The sequence below is a fragment of the Triturus cristatus genome, chromosome 9, assembly GCF_964204655.1.
Source record: "Triturus cristatus chromosome 9, aTriCri1.1, whole genome shotgun sequence".
In the NCBI taxonomy this organism is placed as follows: domain Eukaryota; kingdom Metazoa; phylum Chordata; class Amphibia; order Caudata; family Salamandridae; genus Triturus; species Triturus cristatus.
The window spans coordinates 725,825,073-725,841,958 of record NC_140592.1 but is presented as its reverse complement, the minus strand read 5'-3'; positions in this window follow the sequence as shown (position 1 = coordinate 725,841,958).

Sequence of the window (16,886 nt, the reverse complement as noted above, 5' to 3'; positions counted from 1 at the left end):
CTTGAAAGCTGATTACACGCATCTCCTGAGAAACGCGGCGAAACTTTCAAACCACAGAGTCGTTTGAAAGTTTTGCCGCGTTTCTCAGGAGATGCTTGTAAACACAAATAACCTGATTCGTTTAATTTAACAGTTGACTCCGCCCAGGATTGCTTAGTAACGCAAATGACAAGGAAACTATTGACTTCAGGAATGTGAAATAAAGCTCTCGTATCTTAAAAGCTGATGACCCATGACGAGAGAGGAAAGCCATATGGCGCCTCTGCTCGTAAGCGCACGCCCGCGCGCGTATCCACAAGCTCTAGGCCACAGTCGTGGCATTTTCTGAAGCCCTTACTAAAAGTCTCGCCTGAGCCAGCGCATGCGCTGGCTAAGGCGATACCTAAAAAGGGTATCTTGCATCCATTCACACAAACCAAAAAAATGTATCTTGTCCAGAAAGGAGGAATGGTTGCATCCTCCTTGAACCAATCCACTTCCCTCTAGTGGGGACCAATGGAATCCCCGTCTTAAAACTGAGATACACCCATAGCATTCGCTCCTTTCCCAACCAAGAACCATGCAGGTGATAACATGCATAGTATACAACCAAAAACGTTCAACATAATATAGTGTTTCATCCAGGGCACAAGTAGGGGTTCATCCAGGGCACAAGTAGGGGTACTCCCAGGTACACGGCGTCCACCCACTATTTTTAACAGGGTGGACGCTGTCCCCCCCTGTCAAGAACTTGAGCCCTACAGAAATATGCTGAACTTGCCCCGGTGTAATTTTCAGACACCGGTATACGTTCAGCAGCGCATGTACGTTGTCTGCTTTCCATTTACAGCAGCAATGTGAAGGCAGCGAGGGAGCTTTTATTTCACCTCTAGCTGGGCCAAAGTTAAGGGGCCATTAGGACTCATTTTGTCTGAATACCCTGACTGGAGGTGTTCTGGAACCTCACACTTAAATGTAAGTACCACAAAGGGGAAACAAAGGCACACAGCTTGTTATCAATTCACAGGTACTTCGGAGAGGCATCTTTTGCCTTTGTTCAGTCGTTGTATATTAAGAGATGCATGCACTGTAAGAATGTCTGGTGTGTTGGTCTGTCATAGTATTTACACAATTAACAATTTCAATAGCACTATTTTATTTCTTTTATAGCGCTACGTAACCCATTGCAGGGTGACAGAGCTCTATACACATTATACATTGACAATAAATCATGTACATGTGTAAATCAATTGTCAAGGTGAGTTACATGAGACAGGGTTACAAGGTGTAGGAGTCACATGTCCTTCATAGCTCATTGTGCTATATTACAAGGATTGCAATTTATGAACTGCAGGTAATAAAAGGATCTATTTGATAAAAGCAGTAACCCACTTTACTATCTATATAAAATACTAATCTTTTAACTGCATGTTACATAATGTGCTTTGCAGGAGACGCATTAACCCGCTATGCTATTTTGATTCGAAAATGAGACTTCACAAAACGCAGATCTCTCCAACAAACGTGTTCACCTCCAAAGTTATCTCGTCATTATTACTATTCCCTGAGCTTTTCTGGGCACCTTTACAGCAGATGCCTTAACCCATAAAATATTTTCAAATGCAGACTTTGCAATGAATTAAGCAGAACAGATCTACTGCCATGCTTCTCCTTGTTGTCAATTTCTTTGTGATAGGATTACAAAAATATATATATATTAGTTGAGGCCCAGAGTTTGCGTTGGGGTTCGCCACTTTTTTGGCACAACTGCGACTCCAAGTCTTATTTGTTAAATCTCATAATGTGCTGAAAATGTACTCATTATATACCTGATAAACATGTATGAGGTCTTAATATCCGAACTCACTTCTTGTGATGTCACATCCAGTGAGGTCACTTCCTGTTATGTCAAGTGCAATGTCAATCGTCGTGACATCATGCTCTGTGATGGCACGCATCATGATCTCACTTGCATATTGCCTAAACTGGTTAGTCCCCCCACTTCTTTTTTTAGGACCTGTGCCCTGATTTCATCCTGTGGCGATTCCCCCTGTAATTCAGAACCTTGTTTCTCTAGTGCCAGTGAACTAAGCCAAGACTGTGATAAATTTCTTGGTGCAGTTCCTTGTTGCACAGTACTTTGGATCGATTGATGAATGATTGCCAGTCACATTTCCCGAAAAGGAAAGTGTTCAGAAACATGATTTGGACAGCTGCTGTTCATAGCTTCCTCCCAACCTCCTCCATTCAGTGCTAAACGTGGGTGTGGACAGGTTGTAGGTGGTGGTCACCAGTGGCGTAACTCAAAACTATGGTACCAACCCTGCAGAATGTGTTGAGGGGCCACTGTGTATCATATATTTCAGAGATATACTTTGGCATTAGGCTGAACTGTCCTCCTAATTCTTTGGAGGCCCACCAAAGGATTGGGGGCCTCCTCGGGGGCCTATGTTACACCCCTGGTAGACACCTACACTCAGTTTTAGGTCTAGGCATTCATTTTACATCATCTGACCAGACCCAGAGCAAGAGAGAGAGAGAGAGACAGACAGAAAAAGGAGAAAGAAGGAGGGTGAGAAAGAAAATCAAAGTCAAAGGGAGAAAGGATGTTGCCTAACAGAGCATCCACCTGGAAGCTGTTGAACCTGTTTTGAGTCTCGGCAGGGACGCTCAACATCCTGTGATTCTGGGCAAATCAAAAAATGTCAACCTGTGCCTAACAAAATAAATGTGTTCCTTTGTAAGGTCACTGGTGCCAGTGTAACGTGCTCTGATAACTTTGGGTCGAGTTCATGCTATTTAACCCCGCCCCCCCCCCCTCACCCCCCCACCCAAAGAGGTGGAAAGAGCAGGCAAGTTTACAGTAACCAGACACAAAATGGAGAGTGGGGAAAGAAAGAGGTGGAATCAAAGGCAGGTAGATCTGGTTTTCAGCAGGGCCGAACTTCGAGGGGGGGGGGGCTAACACTCCCAGCCAGGACTGGCCCTAGCACTGGTCGCACACGGTGCAACAGTCTTTTTTGGCACTCCTCCCCCATTTCCTCTTTATCCATGAATTCCCTCACTACCACTCACCAACAATGCACCTCATCTCTATATAGCACCTTTCTGACAAACATCTCATTTTTTTTATAGCGCTACTTATAGTTTACTTACACCCAGTTCTGTGATCTGCATGGTATACGTTCTTTGTAGCAGGCACATTAACCTTCTGCGCTGTTTGGGTGGCAGGAGTTTCCATGTGAGTGCGCGGTGAGCAATGCGACATTCTGAGAGTAGGGTAAGAGGAGTGATTGCAGGGTGAGTGAAGTGACCATATGAATTTGGGTGCGGATGTAATTGCAGAGTAAGATGAATGAATGAATGGTTAGTGATGGGCTTGTTTGAGTGAGATTGCAGATAGAGCAGTGAGCAGTGAGGGGGACAGGTGAGTAAAGTGTCACATGAGTTCAGGGTGAGCAGTGTGCTTGTGTGACTGCAGGGTGAGGTACAGGGTGAACAGCACAAGTGCTTGTAAGTGCAGAGTGATCACTGTGAGTGCAGAGTGAGCGGGTGAATCTTGTGAGTACATTGTGATCGCTGTGAGTGTAGGGTGAGCGTGAAAGTGAAGAGCGAGAATGAGGAGTGAGTTGTCTATATGAGGGTTCATTCCCAGACACTTGAAGTAACTGAGCATTTTATTAACGGTGGTGTAGGGTTTCAGATATAAGTTAAAACATTGCTATAATGGCATTAACGCAGTATTTTCAGCACTTATCTGTGCATACTTCGAACAGCAAATATAAATAGAAAGCACTTTTAATTGTGTTCTAGGGCTGCCTGAATGATCCATGACTGATAACTAAAGGGAACAGTGACAGACAAGTCACATTACAAATGAATATATACGTTTTTATTTATAACCCTATTTAGTGTCAAGACAAGGTTTTTGCAGGATCTTTAAACTACGCATGGCTGGCATTTTTCTTTTTGCAACCCTGCTTTATATTCCTTTTCATGAAATGCATTGGCATGCTACAGCAGTAAATGTAAAATACAAATGTAAGGCATAGGCAGAGTCAGGGCCCAGGGGGTACTTGAACCAGAAGAAATAACTGAGCCGCAGTAACCAGATTACACAGGTATGTAAATATGCAAATGGTCTTTAAAGGCCTGTGAACAACTCGGGCGCGAGACACTGCCCAGTCAAGCCCACAGCAGCTCGAGATGCAGCAGCCCGGGCTGAGACACACGACGGGGATGGGGGGGTTCAGGCTGGCGCCCTTTTAGCCCTATGGGCGTTGCGCGCCTGGTATTCAGAAACACTGGAATTTGCTAGCGCTGACAGCGGGCCCTAATAGGAACCTGAGAGCCCGCGCAGGCGCGCACGTATGCTTTGTTCGTAATTAAGCTTTGGACTGGCCACTCTTGTCAGACTGATGACTGAACAACGCCGCTTTTTTCTGAAACAAATAGCGTTCGGCAGGTAGGCAGCACAGAAAATTAGGCATAAGATTTTTACAAGCTCAAAAGCTCTATTCGTGTGGTCAATTTGCCGCGTATAATTATCTATTACTTTCCACCAATCGTTCTGTGGTGTTTTGTGGATACATGTTTAACTGTCAGGCCTATATCGGGTAACATTTGGTGCTCCAGCATTTAAATGTAGTGTGTTATTTAAGACGTCTAAAAATTACGTAAAATCTGCGTATAATATAGGTTGAAGGAAAGCGCACGCGGAGAAAATAAATCATTGAGAAATTACGGAAAAACATGCTCTGCAGCACAGGCTTCCCCCGCGGCTGACGGTACTGTGAAGACACACATGTTCTCATCAAAAACACCACAAACCAAGAACAGAATGCGACCACATGAAGGGAGAAAAGTGAAAGGCCGCAGGTGACAGGAAGCAACATCCATGTCACAAAGGAGAAACGTAACCGAGAGTCGCTGCTTCGAAGATAAAGGCATATGCAGCGAAGAAACGAGACTAGAAAGAGGCGGGAAAAGCATGAACAGTGAGTGACCCGCACCCCGCGCTGACTATGGCGAGCGGCGCTGTTTTAAAAAATAACTTATGGGTTTAAAAGCACGGGAACGTCCTTGTGGGTCCAGCAGTTTTCAGGCAACAATAAAAACGTCAAGGTAACTGGTGGTTAATGTTACTGCTGGTAAGAGATCGGAATTTTGTCTAGTGGCAGTTTGTACTCATCATAAAGTAGCGCAGAGGGCTAATGTGCCTGCTGCAAAGAAGGTGTACCCTGCAGATCACAAAACAGAGTGTGAGCGAACTATGGGGCATATTATCAAGCCAGGCGATAGAATTATCGCCGCTTTAGCGGCAGAAAACTTGATGGGCTTGATAATATGCTCTATGGATTTCCAATTGAAGCCCATGTTAGATGTTCATAATTTTATCGCCTGGCTTGATAATATGCCCTTATGAGTAGCGCTTTAAAAAAATGAAATGTATCTCAGAGAGGGGTTATGGAGAGGTGAGGGGGACTGTTGGAGAGTGGTAGTGAGGGAATTCGTGGAGAAGGTGGTCATGGGGTGGGCAAAAAAGACTGTTGCACTAGGCGCCACCATCGCTAAAGCTGGCCCTGTGTGTAATAGTCATTCCAGGTGGTTGGCACCTGATAGGTATAAGTACTCAGTTTGTAAAAGAATGAGGGGCATATTATCAAGAAAAGGCGTTAAAATTATCGCCGCTTTAGCGGCAGAAAACTGCTGCTAAAGCAGCGATAATGGGCTTGATAATATGCCCTAGAGAATTCCAATAGAAGCCCATGTTGTGGTGTCAACATGGGCTTCTATTGGAATTCTCTGCGGCATATTATCAAGCCCATTATCGAGTTTTCTGCCGCCAAAGCGGCGATAATTTTAACGCTGTGCTTGATAATATGCCCCTCAGTGCTTGTGTCCAAAGCCCTGCTCCGGCAGTGCTATTAAATTCGACTCGTGGAATACTAAGATTGCAGAGTGTTGCCTTTATCTCAGGTCTCTTTAGTCTACACTCCCTGCCCCTTTATCGCATTCTTGCTGCTTTCTTCCTTTGTGCCTGTGTTTCTGTCTTTCTCTTCCTCCTTCTTTCCTGTTTGTTCATTTTTTCTCTCTCTTCCTAGCGGTCGATATCCGAATGAGGAAAAATAAAAGCCAGTCCCCACAAATTAGTGCTATGGGGCCCCACCAGGAACCACCGCCTCAAATTAAGCACTGCCTTGTACTCATTTTTAGGGGTAGGACTTAGTTTTCATTATCAGACTCTGACCCAGTTAAAGAGAGAGAATGGCAGAAAGGGTATAAGAGGAAGCAGAAGAGAAACAGAGGAAAACCCTTACATAAAGAGAAAGGAAGAATGAAAACGCAGATGATAAAAAGGCACAACCTGTGGGGTGGTGGAAGAAAGAGACTTGAGGTGGCAGCAAGACAAGAGCAGCCTTGGGTATTCAGCAGCCCCAGCATTCAGCAGTGCTGGCAGAAGACTCCTAGGAAAAACGGAGGCACCTGCAATTATTTATTGTATTTTATTTATTTATGTTTTATTTTTAGATATTAAGTACTATATCCTCCTTTTGATTTAGGCTCCTGGTGCTTGAGCCTGCTATACTCCACATGTGCTAGTTGATTTCTTATTTGTAGTTTTCTTATCTTGTCACAGTTTCGTTTTTTCCCAGTGTCAGCACTGTGATGGGCTGACGGTAACAATTACAATGGTCTATTTTCGACAGGTTTCTTGACTTGTGGGTTTTCTGTTTTGGTCAGGTCCTTTGTTGAATTTTGTGTTTAGCTTTAGAAGGTGCTTGTCTAACATCTCAACACATGGTTCTCTAAAGAGGAGAAGTGTGGCTCAATGATTAGAGCGGCAGACCCTGATGCAGAGGTCTAGCCTGGGACCAGGGTTCAATTCCCCGCCTTGGCGGGTCTTGGGTGGTGCCATTCCAATCATGGAGTCCCACTCTGCAACTCTGGGCAATAGCTTGCTTAATCTCCACAATGGCTCCCACAACGCTAAGGATGCCTGGCCTCCACCTTGGGGGTGCCCAGGAGTGTATGCCTCACAGGGAAAGTCAGGATGGGTTCCACAGCGGTATTCGTACAAGCGCCTTGACACCCTTGCGGGTGAGTAGTGCGCTATACAACTATCAATTTATAATAAAGTACTCTGTTGTTCTTGTGAAGCAAGGAGCACCCAATGCTATCTATCCGTAGGACCTTGTTTTGAAGTTTTTGCAGAAATTTCTGTCATTGCTTCTTGTGGCAATTCACACCTGTAAGACATATGGCAGTTTAGGTCAAATTAGTCACATTATTACCTGGACGTGGTTTTGAATAGACACCAACTCCATCTTCAGTAGTGGGTGCGATGCTGCCAGTTTCCTGGGCCTTCATTTCTTTTTTTACACTGTCTTTGCAGCTGAGTTTAGAGTCCTGTGTTACCCCTCGGTAGAAGCTACTGGTTGCCCACTTTGTGACCTCTTCAATGGGGAAGCTTTATAGGTGTTCAAGTAGCAGCTGCTGTACGGGCAGAGTGGAGGGGCAGGTGGGGGGTGGACGGGACGACGGACAAAAACAAAAAAAGAGTTTAAAAAAAGCGTATCTGATACAGGCCTGTCACTCTTCTGCTCCAAGTCCGAGTCCTCGCTGTAGCAGGAGGTCCCCTGCAGCCAATCTTGACACTGCTCTCATGTTTAAAATTAGTATCAGGATTGGCCGGAGCGCCTTGAATTTGTGCCCCCAGGGAGACTGGGAGGCTGTGCTTTGCTCTCTCCAACCCAGCAACGCAACACAGCTGGGTTGGAGGCAACTCAGTGCGCATGTCATTTTGGCCGGCCTCAGACTGCCGGCCAAACTGACATGAGCACTGATAGCAGTACCCACCACTCCCCTCTATGACTGCCCCCACGATGGCCCCACCCCCAAGACTGGAACTTGAAAAATAAAACAATACTAAAACTGTTTTATTTTCATTTTATTTTTCCACGTTTTGAGTCTGGCGGGGTGACACTCCTCCGCAATAGCAGAGGAGCGCCACTCAGGTGCTCATAATATAATATCGGGTGAACAACATCAACATAGACTCACTTGTGTTAGGATATATGATTTAGTCACGGTACCCACCAGACAGTCTGCTAAAGGCCATTTGAAGGTTTGATGCTACTTCCTTTCCGCGGACTGATTAAGAGGTGACGGCCACATCGTCACATCTTCAGCACAAAGTGTTAGATGTGCCATCTTCAGTTCATGTACAGAGGCAATGAGTGGAGACAATATACTTCAGCCATAAAGGTGAATTTACATACCAAGGGAACAGAAAACAGAATGTGGAAACACAAATCAGGACTAAAGGTCAGAAGAAAAGAAAGCAGGGAAATCATCTGTGGAAAGAACATCCTTGGGGGAGGAAGAATGAGAACCTGGAAGCTAAAGAAGTAAAGAATGGGAAGGTAAAAGAAAGTGAGGAAAAAAATGTGTCTTATCCGGTCTCTTACATGTAGGTAGGTTGTATCTTTATCTCTTGGTCTGGAGGTGTGTGGTACGACCAGATGCAACCAGGTAGTCGTTCTTTTCACTCTCAGTTTTAGGTATCTTATACTATCAGTAAGTACTAGGTAATCAGAACGTTCATCACGGATTGTCTTATGCTGGTACATGCTGTCAGGTAGTCTCCATCATTACCGTTGTCTTTTGGGAATCTTATGTGTTCCTTGCAGCTAGCTATCCTGCATTTTTGTTGATTGGCTTTACTCTGTCACCTGCTGCCGGTTCTTCTACAGCTTTAACTATGGGATTCAGGTCAATTATGCAGTCACCTGAAGACTAGTGTTGAAAAAGTTTATCTGTTGGTCATGTTGGGATCTCCCCTAAGTATTCTGAAGTTTATTTCTGAGGTTCCAGTGTCTTACTCTGTCACCTGCTGCCAGGTATTGAGCAGCATTATAGCTTGTCTTCAGATGTTTTATATGGTCATCCTGTGCCAGGTTCATGTATCTTTGTCTTTGGGTGTCTTATGCAATCAAATGAAGCCAGGTACACTGCAGGTTTATCACTGGGTTTCCAGTGTCACATGTGCACTTATGAAGCTAAGTATTCAGCAGCTTTATTACTGGTTTTGAGTGTCTTATGCAGTTATATGAAGCCTCGTATTCTGCAGCTTTATCACTGGACTTTGTGTGTCTTATGCAGTCACCTATACCCAGGGATTCTGCAGCTTTGTCACTGGGCTTTGGTTGTCTTATACAGTCATACAAAGCCAGGAATTCTGCAGCTTTATCACTGGACTTTGGGTGTCTTATGCAGTCATACAAAGCCAGAGATTCTGCAGCTTTCCCACTGGGCTTTGGATGCCTTCTGCAGTCATACGAAGCCAGACATTCTACAGTTTCATCACTGGACTTTGGGTGTCTTATGCCGTTATATGAAGCCAGAGATTCTGCAGCTTTCTCACTGACCTTTGGCTGTCTTATGCAGGCATACAAAGCCAGACATTCTGCAGCTTCATCCCTGGTCTTTGGGTGTCTTATGAAGTATTATAAAGCCATTGATCATGCTTTATCACCGGGCTTCATATGTTTTATGCAGTCATATTATGCAATAGTAGTCTGCAACATTATTACTCGACTTTGGGGGGCATATTTACAAGCCCCTAACGCCACCGGACGGTCACTTTTTGTGATGTGCCGGTGGCGTTGCGCCATTCACCATTTTTAGGTCTTGCCTGAGCCAGCGCATGCGCTGTCTGGCGAGACATTTAGTGAGTGGGCTTCAGAAATCCGACCACAAGCTTTTGCTTGTGGCCTAATGCTTGCGGTTACGCGTGCGAGCACGCGCACAGCCGCCATCTGACTTTCCTCTCTCGCTTGCGGGCACCCTTACACTCGCGGAATGCTGCAGCTGCTTTCACTTTTGCCGCCGCGCGCGCGCACCACTCGCGTGTTTTTTTAAAATTTCCTTTTAGCTCGTGTGCGCGCGCACACAACTCCCGGGCTTAGTGCTTTCACCTGATATTGTACGATTACATTACATTAGGCCACATCCGCTTGCCTGTCCCGCATAATTATAGTGCAAACTTGAACCAAGAGCATTATAGCGCATCACACGGAAATCAGCTCCCCTTACAAAACAGTTTTTAAGCACAGTGTAACAAAGCGATTAGCACGGAATCACAAGATGCTGCGCCTGAGCCAAGATTCTAACCTAGTTACCCAGTTCTAACATCCGCAGCCCTAGCCGCAACGGGTGTGATATTAAGAGATTTGTCATAAGAAGAAGCACACCCTGAGCTGTGAATACGTAGCGCTTTCACCTGATATTGTCCGATTACATTATATTAGGCCACACCCGCTTGCCTGTCTTGCATAATTATAGCGCAAACATGAACCAAGGGCATTATAGCACTTCACACGGAAATCAGCTCCCCTTACACAACAGTTTATAAGCACAGTTTAACGAACTCAGCGCCACCACAGCATCACTCAGCACCACCACAGCCTCACTAAGCACCACCACAGCATCACTTAGCACCACAGCATCACTCAGGGCCACCACAGCCTCACTCAGGGCCACCACAGCATCACTCAGCACCACCACAGCATCACGCAGGGCCACCACAGCATCACTCAGCGCCACAACAATATCACTCAGCACCACCACAGCATCACTCAGCACCACCACAGCATCACTCAGCACTACATCAGTATCACTCAGCATCGCCTTTGCACTAGTACACCACCACATCATCATCACTCAGCAAGACCTGAGTATCATTCAGCATCATCTCCGCACCAGTCACCACCACCACCACTACCACCTCAGCATCCCTCAGCACCACCTCAGCCTGCTCTTGGAATCTGGCATCTGTTGATTCTCCCCTAGCGTCTGGCCGCTGCTAGTGTTATAATACAGGTACTAGTTCCCAACCTTCACCCTCCGATTGTTTATGCCCCCTCAAAAAAAAGCTTAAACAAACAACCATTGGAATAGGCAGAAACAAGTTGCCAGCATTGCAAGAACAAAAGAAAACTAAGGACATTTTTTATTGTAAAGACTTTTTTTAATTTGGTCGTTCAGTTGTACATAATGCCTTCTTGGTCATATATAAGGTAACTAAAATGCTTCTGACATTTTTTTATTAAAACTTTTCAGCAAGCTGCACAGCAGCCACACTTCTCTACAGCACAGCTTAAAGACATTGACAAAGTCATTAGCTCTGGCTAAACACTTATAAGGCCCCAAAGGCGAGACCCATTGGCTATGCCAATGCTTGTTACAAGGTGGCGCTAAGCCACTTAAAGTGGCTTAATGCCACCTTGTAAATATGCCCCGATCCGCAGCAGTCTGCTGCCGCACAGGGGCAGGCAATGGGTGTTGCTGTGGGCGTTCCACCGCAACACCCATGGATTTTTGGCACTGCAGCAGATAAGGCTGGGAAGTGCCATAAACTAAGGCCAGGTAATACCTGCTCTTAGAATGGCGATACAAGGAGAGATGTTTAATTTCTCCTTGTTTTTTGCTCATTCCATGAGTGCATAGAACACACATAGAAAGAGCAAATCACTATTATTGATGTGCAGGAATCACCCCTGCGGAGCAGGCATCCACGCGACATGGCCCAAGGGTGCCTGCGCTGGTGCTAGGCAGCGTTTTTAGCGCCAGCGCCAGGTGAAACACAGTGGTGCGCGGTATTTTTGTAAATACGCCACATCCCTGCGTTTTGAAAATTCAGAACACAGCCTTTGCCAAATCTGGCGTAACACCGCTTTCCGACATTTTCTTGTAAATATCCCCCTGGGTGTCTTATGCGGTCAGCATAGTTGCTCACGTTGCAGTTGTGTACCATTTGATTGTGTTGATATTCATGATTGTGGAGACCTTGGCAAAATGTTAATACATTCCTGAAATTTGCAAATTTCACAAAATGTCAGTTTATGCAATTTTGCGTCATGTTTCCCTTGCTGGTTTTCAGCAGATAATGTCTCACTGAGAAGCATGTTCAGCTCAAATAAGTTTACTGTAGTATCTTACATTACTTTTTCATATGAGATACGGCAAAACACATTTTGCGTCATTTACATAGTTACGCATGTTTTTCAGGAAATTTCATGACATTTTGCTAGAGAAAATTGCGCTGTTTTGGAAACTTTGAATAATAAATAACTGAAGTTGAAAATACCTGAAAGAGGTCCGTCCAACCTTTCAAGGCCGAAGTCCAGTGCAAACTAGACCATTGCATCTGGTTCGTCGCTGAGCAGTCAGTTCTAACGCACTATGGGCCATATTATCAAGAATGGTGATAACATTATTACCGCTTTAGCGGCAGGAAACTGCCGCTAAAGCTGGGATAAGAGGCTTGATAATATGCCCTAGAGAATTCCAATAGAAGCCCAGGTTTGATGTCCTTGACACCAGAACCTGGGCTTCTATTGGAATTCTCTAGGGCATATTATAAAGCCCCTTATCGCCGCTTTAGCGGCAGTTTCCTGCTTCTAAAGCGGCGATAATGTTATCGCCATTCTTGATAATATGGCCTCATCAACCTAATTTGGAATTGGGTGGAAATTAAAATACTCCAATTATTGGAAGAAGTGCTAAATCCAGAGGAAAATACACTGGTGGAATTTTCTCGGTTTTGTTTTCTGGAATTCCATCCGTGGTCCCTCTTTTGGGTTTATCGCTTCCTCCATGATTTAGAGGAGTTTCCAGTACCACCCAAATCTAAATCAGTCCCTTGATCTGTGCTAGGCATGAGTCAACATCTGAGGGAAAAATGCTCAGTAGAGATTCCTGAACACCTTCTCTACTCATGAATCTACTGACACAGGAATTTGGAGTTTAGCTTCTGGGCCTGGTAATTTTGGGTCCGAACAAGAGAGCAGAACGTTCCCGCAAATGGAATCTCTTACTGTCTTTTGGATTTTCACCAGCGGTTCCTCACTAGAGATCGGGCTGAACAGTTACTCCAAGGATAATGGAATTGGTACTTTGTCCATGTACTTGACCAGACACCTAGAAGCAGCAGTACAAGGACCACCCTATGTAACCCCATAACTTATCTGTCCACAGATGTCTCTGTCTCTAGTGCAATGTTGTACGCGTTGCCAGATCACAACCACTTGCTACGTGGAGTCACCTTTTATGAACTAGAAGGTTCAAATCAAGAAGGGTGGAATTATGACCTTTACTCACTTCCTCCCCCATGGACGTACCAATACTGGGATCATCTGCAGCTCAGAAGGGCAGAAATACTCCGGATTATGGGATTGTGGAGAATAATGTGGAGAATCTGTGTTTCTGCACAGATTCCTGTATGTCTTTGCCAAGTATTTCATCAAGAGGTCTCAGACGCGTATCAGTTAAGAAAGTAAAATACTTCTTATCCAATGTGTTACTAGGGATCTCTTTATTCGGATGGGGCCAGTATCTTCAGCAAGCACCCCTGCATTCGAGCCCCGCAGCCAACCAATGCTACAAAAGACATAACCAAAGCATCTGCAGCATATTTGGGATGCACCAGTACTCTGCCTGAGAAGCCAGATGACCACACGGGGCACTGCAGCCCAGGACTCAGACTTTCTATTGGTTGTCTCCAAGGGTGCAATAGTGGTAGTTCCGCTCATACATTAAAACAAGGGCTTCAGCTCCTTCTTTCTCATCAAGAATAAGTCTGGGAAATGGAGACAATTTATGGACCTAAGACAGTTGAAAAAATGCTTAAAGAAACAGCCTTTTAGAATGATGTAATTACAGGAGATTTTACATCTTCTAAACTTGGTAGAGAACATGGCGTCACTAGATCTGGACGTGTACTTTCACATTCCCATACATATAAAGCATTGGAAGTCATTTCAAAAAAACGTTATCATTTTAGTACACATATTTCATACATAACTGTCCACGAGCAGGGAGAAAAAAATATATGCACGGAAACATAATTGACAACTGTGGAAAGACCAGTCCATGAATATCATCATCATTGCATCATATGGTGCACATTTGAGTTTCCCATACCACAAGGAGAGAACAGCAAGTAAGTAGGGAGATCAAGGTCCCAAAAAGCATGGCAAGGGTATATGAACACTAACCAGGCAGCAACGGTCTGTGCACTTGTGATGGAGGGTAGGGGGGAAGCATTGGAAATTCTTAATTTTCAAGGTGGCAGGGTGCATTTACCAATTCAAAGTTCTTCCCTTTAGACTCCGATCGGCTCACAAAATGCATTGCACCGTTGGCGTCATTCTTGAGAAGAAACGGTCATAGGTGTTCCCATACCTGGACTGGCTTATCAAAGGTCCTTTATTCGGCTTAGTAAAAATATCCACTTTAGCCTGTCTTTGCTTGTTCAAAAGTTTTAGGCCTCCAATGAAACAGAGAACAGTCTTTCCTTACTCCATCTAGGTTGTCAGTTTTCCTGGGAGCAATTCTGGATTCAGAAGCTTCCAAAGCGTATTCCACAAAAGAGAGAATTCAACGCATAATGGCAATAACAACTTCCCTATCAAAAAAAGATAACTTCTGTTTGGGCGTTCAAATCAATGTTGGAAATTACATTTTAATGCATTATGTTAATTCCAAATTGCCAACTCAGGATGAGACTGTTGCAGAAACAATTTGCTGTGTGATGGACTCAGACCCAAATTTTCATAGACATAATCTACATTACACCAGCTTTGAGGCTAGCGATGGCATGATGGGGAAGAGAAGAAAATATCTCAGTGGGCCTGTCGTTCAACCCACCGCATCCCACTTTGTAATGACTACAGACTCTTCCCTGGAGAGTAGGGGGACTCATTTCAAGACCTAGAAATTCATGGCAAATGGTCTTCTCGAAAGGCAAGAATGCACATCAGCCTTCTAGAGTTCAAAGTAGTTTTCTTAGGTCTCCAATCCTTTCTTCCCAGAATTCAAAATTCCACTGTCTTGATACGAACAGACAATACCACAACCATGTTCTATCTCAATAAGCAGGGAGAAATAAAATCGAAGAAATCTATGCAAACCCAAAAAATCTGGAGATCATTACTTCTTAACAACATTTCCTTAGAAGTGGAAAAGGTTCCAGGAGTGAAAAACAAATGGGCAGATTCCCTGAGCAGAAATTTGAGACAGTGTCACCAATGAGAATTAAATCATTAACAGTTAGTATGAAATTTCAAACATTGGGGAACCCCAAAAATAGATTATTTTGCAACTCTTCAGAACAAAAACTGCAAGATGTTCGCAAGCAGATTTCCTTAGAAGATGTCATGGTCAACCGCATTTCTCTAAGCCTGAACAGGAATGTTCACTTATGCCTCCCTCCGTTTCCTTTAAATCCGTAGGTTCTTCAAAAAATTAACCTCTTGAGTGCCCATGACGAGCTGGTCTCGTCATGGGCCGCGGTTGCGCTGTGCCCATGACGAGACCAGCTCGTCATAAACCCCGCCCGCTAATGAAACGCCCGGCACAGGGCGGGGAAAGGGGCGGGCACTCAAAGGGTTAAACATGAACCGTGCTGCCTCATTCTGATAGCTCCTGTGTGGCCAAGACTATATTGGTTCACAGACCTTCTTCTCCTATCAGAATGTTCACATATTCAGTTCAAACCAACAACAAATCTCACGAAGAAAGGTGAGACTCTTCATCCACAGATTCAATCATTCAACTTTTCAGCTTAGGTCTGCACACAATGAATTCAGATCCTTGAATATACCAGAGGAATGTAAGGCAATTCCGAAGCATTCATGAGTAGATTCCACAAGTAAATCTTATAAAGAGAAAAGGAAAAGATTTTGTTATTGGTGTGCACATAATGATCTACACCCTTTTCGATCTTCTCTGTAAAGAATGCCTTACCTACTCCACTTGACAAGGTCAGGTCTAACTCACAATTCAATAAAAATTCATTTGGCAACTATATTGAGATTTCATAGACAAAGTGGGAAATTCTCTCTCTGGTCTAAAAGACTCATCACGGAATTTATGAAGAGTCTCCCAAGAGCCTATCCTCTGTTAAAGAGTTCTCCGGTGACCCAGCAGATGTATACAGTTCTATCACAGCTCATGAGAAGTCAGTTTAAAACTATTCATAAGACGGAATTTAAATATGTATCGTGGAAAATGCCCTTGCCTTGTCTCTCACCTCAGGTAGACAAATAAGTGAAATCCAAGCTTTTACTGTTAATGAACCCTATTTACAATTTAACGATGATAGAGTGATTCTAAGAACTAATCCTCAATTCATTCCAAAGGTTACGACTTTGATTCCCTTGAACGAACCATTGTTTTGGCGACATTTTTCAAAAAACCTTCGACCACAGCTGAAAAGTCCTTACATTCTCTGGATGTCAGAAGATGTTTAAAATATTATATAGAGAGAACAAACAATTTTAGAAAATCTGATCAATCACTGATAGCGCTGACCCTGCCTAGAAGGGATTACGCTCTCTCACTTAGCAGTTTAGCTTGATGGGTCTCTGCAGCCATTACTTTTTGGCATAATAAAGAAGGAAGGCCATTGACCGTAAACTTGAAGCACATTCCACAACAAAAGCACATCTACAGCCGTTTGCTGGAATGTCTTTATCGGACATTTGCAGAGCAGTAACGTGCTCTAATGTCCATACCAAGCATTATTGTTTGGATTCCACTTGGAAAGCAGATGCTGCTGTTGGGCAAGAGATCTTATGCCACCTTTTTCAATAAGGTAAAGAATTGCTGTTTAATACACATCAAGTGATGCTTTAATCATTTTTTCAAGTTTTATATATTTTGAGAGAGAAATGTTAGTTGTATCCTGATAATTAGCATGTTAAGTATGGTCATTTACTACATCAGAGTGGTTTGCTATACCCACCGCCTCTCCTCTGGTTGGTACTGCTTACTAATCAGATTCAAGCATGTGAATCTATGAAAGATTCAAGGCTGGAGAAAAAAAAAAGTTACTTACCTGT